The sequence below is a fragment of the Macrobrachium nipponense genome, chromosome 10, assembly GCF_015104395.2.
Source record: "Macrobrachium nipponense isolate FS-2020 chromosome 10, ASM1510439v2, whole genome shotgun sequence".
Classification (NCBI taxonomy): Eukaryota; Metazoa; Arthropoda; class Malacostraca; order Decapoda; family Palaemonidae; genus Macrobrachium; species Macrobrachium nipponense.
Window position 1 is genome coordinate 15050867 of NC_087204.1, and position 7500 is coordinate 15058366.

The following is a 7500-nucleotide window of genomic DNA, read 5'->3' on the forward strand; positions in this document are numbered from 1 at the left end:
CATTTAACACATCATCACCTCATTTTAACAGCTAAAATACTTCTCTCTCTCTCTCTCTCTCTCTCTCTCTCTCTCTCTCTCTCTCTCTCTCTCTCTCTCTAACCAGGCAACTTTATCCGCAGACAGTTGAAAAGTCAGGGAATCAGTAACGGGAAAAGTTTTTTTTTTTTTTTTTTTTTTTTTACACCATATTCGGATTTTTCTTTCAAAGAAAGGTGACGAACATCACATCCTTCCCCGGCCACTTCCGCAGAAAAAGAACGAAAGGAGAAAAAAAGAAATAAAGGAATAAAGGCGACGATAACAAACTTTGGGTCTCTCACATTCCCCTGAAGTTTCTTTATAAGGTTTGCGTTTTTTAATCTATACTGCGTCCAAACTCCCGTGTTAGTTTCATAGTTGTTTATTTTCATTTGTATTGATGCGATGACCATCTTCTTATACGAGAATTATTGCAGCATATTTTGCAATGGAATACTTTTTATAACTTTGCATTGTCTGACGGATATAGATTGTTTGTTTATACAGTTACCGATCCCGTATGAGAAGAAAAGAAAGTCATTTTAAATAAAATAGCTTTTCCATTATTATTGTAAAAAGCACACATATGCAAAGCACAGGTCAATAATTCTCTCTCTCTCTCTCTCTCTCTCTCTCTCTCTCTCTTTTCTGTTTCCTCCTGCCGACCTAAATACATGTTAAAACTCTAATCTTTGCTATATTACTTCATGTCAATGGATGTCAAAATATTCTCTCGCTCTCTCTCTCTCCCAGTTCTGTTTCCTCCTGCTGACGTAAATACATGTTGAAGTTCTAAACTTCATGTCAATGTATGTCAAAATTCTCTCTCTCTCTCTCTCTCTCTCTCTCTCTCTCTCTCTCTCTCTCTCTCGTGTGTTTTTTCTCCTGCTGGCCTAAATACATGTTAAAACTCTAAACTTTGCTATATTACTTCATGTCAATGGATGTCAAAATATTCTCTCTCTCTCTCTCTCTCTCTCTCTCTCTCTCTCTCTCTCTCTCTCTCTCTCAGTTCTGTTTCCTCCTGCTGCTAAAATACATGTTGAAGTTCTAAACTTCATGTCTATTTATGTTAAAATTCTCTCTCTTTCTGTACCCTGCAACATGATCACTTTTATCCCTCTCCCACGATCATCAATACACACTTCAATCTTTCTCCTCTTCCTTTCTCATATCTCCCCCTTTTCGACTCTCACTTAACATTTAGTTTCCATCAAAAGTACATCCCAGAACCTTCTTTCGTAACTCGATTGAAAAGTGTCCCTACTCCCCTCGCTGCCAATCTGACAGACGTTTCCTCTGTGGGATTTCGATGGTCGGGTGTTTTTATCTGTTTTCTTGTGTTTTGCCAATAGTCGTCAACATAACATCTACAATTTATCCGCGTTTCATTCGTCTATTCATTCCCTGACAAATACTATTGAGAATTATGCCTTCCATTTACAAGCTCAATTGATAATCCTTTATATTTATAAGTTAAGTATATATATATACATACATACATATATATATATATATATATATATATATATATATATATATATATATTAATATAGTGTACATATAATATATATATAATATATATATATATATATATATATATATATATCTCTATATCTATATATATATAATATAGATAATATATATATACCTATATTATACATAGTGTACATATATATATATATATATATATATATATATATATATATATATATATATATATATATATATATAGTGTAAAGAGAGTTTCAGGCCTTGACAATAATGACATTTGAATTCTAAATTATGGAACTGTCATGTTTCTTTACTTGCTTAAAGTACATTACAAATAAATTCCTGACAGAAGGCATTATGTATACAAGAAAACTACGACTGCTGTTTCAAAAATACACTATGAGAATGGATTTACTGTGAATGAGGCTTTGAAGTAACATATGTTATACATAGTAACAGAAATAGTAAGTAATTTCTCTCGATGTCACATCCAAACCCTGATGATCGTTCTCTCTCTCTCTCTCCTCTCTCTCTCTACACACACATACACACGTTCTATTTGACCGTAGATTTTAGCACGTTTTTAATTTACGTTAAAAGTTAGGAATACAATGTTTACAACTTTATGCGCTAGGGGAAAATCTTGTACGAGTCCCGAGTAAGCTGGAGGTCGAATCACGCCTTGTTGGTTTGGGTGAGGCTAAGCCCACGGGAGCATTGAGTCCTCATATCCATGAAAACTGTTCAATACTCGAAAATTAACAGAAAACTATTCAAATTATAAATTTACTGTAAAGAGGAACTATTGGAATCGTAAAATATCAACATATTTTTCAAGGTACTAATCAATGGACTCCATTACAACTATACAGCTATTTTTCCTATTTAAATTCAATTTATTACGACTAACATCTCCGCAAACCTACATCACGAGAATAATCAGGACCAACAAGATACCCAAGATGGTAAGATGGTCATGAACAGCAACACGCAATCTAACTAATAGTCACGAATATCTCTCTCTTTTTTTTTTTTTTTTTTTTTTTTTATAAATAACCGTCTTTATGTATAAGTGTTTTATGGTACAGGATACCCTGTTTACTTACGGATCCCAAATAGGCAAAGGGAATACACAAAAAGTTTTGCCATTCAGTTTTATTTCAGCGTACGTGCGTAGAGAAAATGGTTTATTTTTTATTTTTTATTTTTTTATCTATCGTTTTAATATTGTTAGGATCTTTGAGAGAAAATGGCCTAAGATGGCAAATCACGCTCATTCTAGACGGTCATTCAGATCTCACTGTTTTGTATTTAGTTCTTTGTCCATTTATACATTCATCTATTTACGTATGCGAATTGGCAGGGCATTGATAACACACGAAAGAAACGTGAAACCATATTTCTCCTTTCCCTCGAGAAAATTAAAAGACTCTACAAAATTCAGACATAAGACATATTCTAAATCGAACTTTCTATGATTAGTTGTTCACATAGTTTTATCTTTTATGCTTAACTGAAGGCGTTGGTTCACTGGAGCTTGGTTGTCTATATATTTCTTTTAAAACTTACTGATAGAGAGTTCATGAAAAATTGAAACGTGAAAAATAATGAAGTACGCGATATAGGATTATGCGTTTAATTAAGGTCGTATATATTCACAACCACACAAATAACAGGAAGCAAAAATGAAGATTAACCTATTCTATACCACTTTAATTTCCAATGGAAAACATTCAAGGAAATACTCATTCATTAAATCAATTTCTCCATGTTAAACACAATGCGCCATTAAAGAGAGGAAAAAAATCTACAGGATATTAATCTCTATTGATCGTAAAATACCGAGAGCTCATACATTGCAGTTATTCATTCACATGACATAAAACTGAGCCCACAATAATGTTACAAAATATTCTTGTGGTTCAAATATACCTGCCCTCCAGTGGAAATTATGTACATATAAATAAGCCGCCCTTAGCAATAACGAATCAACAACGCACAATACAGACCAATGTTAATCCGACTGCAAAATGGGCAGAGAAAATCTGTCGTAGACATCCCTTTCTAAAAGCGAGTCGCAAATACAAGGCAACAAAGTAAGCCCTACCCTGTGTCTCCTGTTTGCAGAGGTAATATTCAAGGATTGTTAAAGGGTTCCCCCTCCATTTGTAAAAAGGGGAAAAGGGTCCGGAATAGAAATCTCAAACATCCCAACTCAAATCACAAACGAAAAGGTGCCCTCCTTCCTGCTCTATGGCAGATCAAATTACTTCCGAATTGGAAATCACGGAGGCTTAGTTTCGATAACCTTTCCTGTCAACATATTGTCTAACGAGAGAAAGGGGAAGGAAGCAACGGAGACAAAGTGAGGTCGAATGTAACCGATGTCGCAAACCAAATTACACACACACATACACACACACACACACACACACACACACACACACACACAAATAAAGTAAAAAAGAAAAAACTGGTCTGTCGATGAAAAGATTATAGGATAGTTATAATCGGTTTTAGTGCAATATGTGTATGAATAATTGTGCTAGGAATGAGGAAATAAAACTGCACACACACACACACACACACACACACACACACACACACACACACACACACATATATATATATATATATTATATATATATATATATATATATATATATTATATATATGTATATAGTGCCTCTATCCCCTTAGCATTGCATTAGATATATATAATGTTGTTATTCAACAGCTCTCTCAGTCGTGGCTGGTGGCGAGACAAAAAAAAGTTAGAGAGAGAGAGAGAGAGAGAGAGAGAGAGAGAGAGAGAGAGAGAGATCTGTAAGCCATTACGTACTGTAATTGCAAACGGGAGGGTTATCGTGTCAAAAGGGAGCCGAAGGAGTTCGCGGAACGCAGGCCCTTGGGTTCCATAACTACTTTAGCTTGAAATATGATATAAACTTTTGCTCCTTCGAGGAACTGCTGTCTCGAGTTGTTGGGTCATATTATCTATGCCTCCTCCTCCTCCTCCTCCTCCTCCTCCTCTCGCCAGTCTTTAACTTCCTGATGTGAAACTGAGAAAGTTTCTATTGCCTCTTCAAGTTTTTATCTGATTTAATTTTATCTTTTTTAAAGTCCCACTGGCCATTCTCTTCCATATGTGTCGTCGTGTACTCTTTTAAGTTTCGTCTTAAAATGCCTCTGTTCCGCTGCAGTTCGTCAACACTTTCTCAGACTTCACTTAATTCGATGCTATATTGGCAAAATGAACAGCCTTAACACGTACAGAGAGTCACCATTTATGAACAATGCGTCCTTTTCTAGTCCTTTCCAATTGCCCATGTTAATTAGCACCAAAACACATAAAAAATTAAGAAGCCAGGATGTTGAGGTAATAAGGAATAAACAGCTGGGATTTCATCAACATCTGTGCAACATCGCCGACGTTGCAGGAAATTAACCTGATTCTCTTTAAGGACATTCCCTCGGTGAGGCTTCTTATCTTTCGAAGCTTCATAATTGGAGGTACTTCAAAATGCCATTCTATTTTTTGTGACTTCTTTCTCCCGCGCGTTTATCTTTCCACGAAGTTAGCTCTTACGAGATTCAATTCTTTACTTGCTTTAATTCACCTTGATTTCATCCCTGTGTGGTCTTAAAATTTTTGTTTTGTTTTTGAATGGCCACCATATCTTACACTGCTCTTGTTTTAGCAATGTTTATATACTGCATCTTATGAAAAAATGATTTGCGTGAAGTTAACAGAACACTGCTATTCCCGAGAGAGAGAGAGAGAGAGAGAGAGAGAGAGAGAGAGAGAGAGAGAGAGAGAGAGAGAGAGATTCTCCTTAACCAGTGACTGAATTTCAAATCTCTCCTTAGCCGCTGGACCTTTTTCCGGAGTCATTCTACTTCCTGTTTCCGAAGAGTATCGCATTATTTCTTTTTTATCAGTTCTTATCCTTCGTCTTCAACGATCCAGTGTAGTAATGGTTTTGAAACTGAGGCAGTAAAAATGAACGGATAAAGAACATGAAGATTTTTTGCTTCAATTTATGATAAACAATTATCACCTTCATAACAAGAAGATATGGCAAATTATGTTTCCCGCCAGTGTTTTGGTCTCTCTCTCTCTCTCTCTCTCTCTCTCTCTCTCTCTCTCTCTCTCGTCTTATGTTAGATTGTTACCTTTCCTAACCTATACAGGCCCTAGTTATTCTAAGAATTATATATGTTCAATTTTAGTACTTTACAACAGCCTTGAATTAAGGCAAAATAAATATGTGATAACGTCAAGAATGATTTAAAGAATATCTCTTTCTATCTTTTTTCAAATATGCACTCGCCATTTCCATTAATCTGAATTTAGAAAATACCTGCGCGGCGCCAAGGCAATGCTTTCGCGAATTAATCCCCTTGTAAGTCGCGGGATTTACGAATCCCTACGACAAAAGAATTTGCAACGAAATAGACCCAGATAATGGCATAATCCGCGTATTTATTCCGTATCCGTTTGTTCCGTCTAAATCCTCTTTGCAATACACTGGCTTAAAAAATGCAATACTTTTGGCCTTCACAATTCTCGGGGGAATGCGCGGTTTATTGGCGCATACTTTTTCTAGATGTATTCAGAGATAGTTTATGTATGTTTGTACGTCTGTTAATAAGCATTTTCCTTTTTCTAGATGCATTCAGAGATAGTTTATGTATGTTTGTACGTCTGTTAATAAGCATGTTCCTTTTTCTAGATGCATTCAGATATAGTTTATGTATGTTTGTACGTCCTTTAGTAGGTTAGATCCTTTTTCTAGATGCATTCAGATATAGTTTATGTATGTTTGTACGTCTGTTAATAAGTATGTTCCTTTTTCTAGATGCATTCAGAATAGGTATGTTTATGTCAGTGTTTGTACGTCTGTTAATAAGTATGTTCCTTTTTCTAGATGCATTCAGATACAATTATGTATGTTTGTAAATCTGTTGGTAAGTTCCTGCACCTTATATCAGAGTACAAGCTCACATAAAAATAAGGTATCTGGAATCTTCTCAGCTTGAGACAAAGGTGCGTTAAACAGTATCAACAATAGGCAAAATAATAAGTAATGTGAAACGTGTATCGTAATTTACGAAGATGTTTCCGATTGGAATCCTTCAATTTGCGCATCATGATCGAAAGTGCGCGATAATTTTACACGATTCTGACAAATTTATTTATAAGAAGGGAGTAGACCTCTGTGAAACAATTCCTGGTGAACAGGATAGCTGTATCATTTGAGTTGATTTTATAAACAATTCCTGGTCAACAGGATAGCTGCATCATAAACAAGTCCTGGTGAACAGGATAGCTGCATCATTTGAGTTAATTTTATAATTAAAACAAGTCCTGGTGAACAGGATAGCTGCATCATTTGAGTTGATTTTATATTGAGTCTTCTCGATTTTCCCTAGTAAGGAAAACTGAGAAATTCAATATAAAATTAATTCAGATGATGCAGCCATCCCATTTACCGTAATAAACTATTTAAATTATATGCAAAATATAGCATGATAAACTGAAATGTAAGCAGAGTATAGCTCGGGGAAAACAAAACCATTTGAGAAGGTGAAATTCTGGAGAAGGCAGAGGTTGTCTTCTGAGAAGGACATCAAAGGAACGCCTGAATAGAGGAGTCACCTGCTCTCTTTGGAACTTGAAGGACAAAATAATGCACTTCCTGGTTGAGGCGTTCTTTGTCTTGGTCAGCTGGGTCTTTCTTTCATGTTTTCAGAGGATATAAAATATATATTTCATTTCTTATGATTATAATTACAAAAGTGGCTACATAAGAAATTTGTAAACATAAGTCAAAACCAAAGCTTTTATGTACCCACTTCTTGTAATTATAGTGTCAGGACTGTGGGCAGGTCATCGAAAGCTTTCTGCTTCATATATTTAAAAAAAAATCAAACAGATATACTACTGTGGATTTACTTTCCCATTTTATTGACTCATGTGAT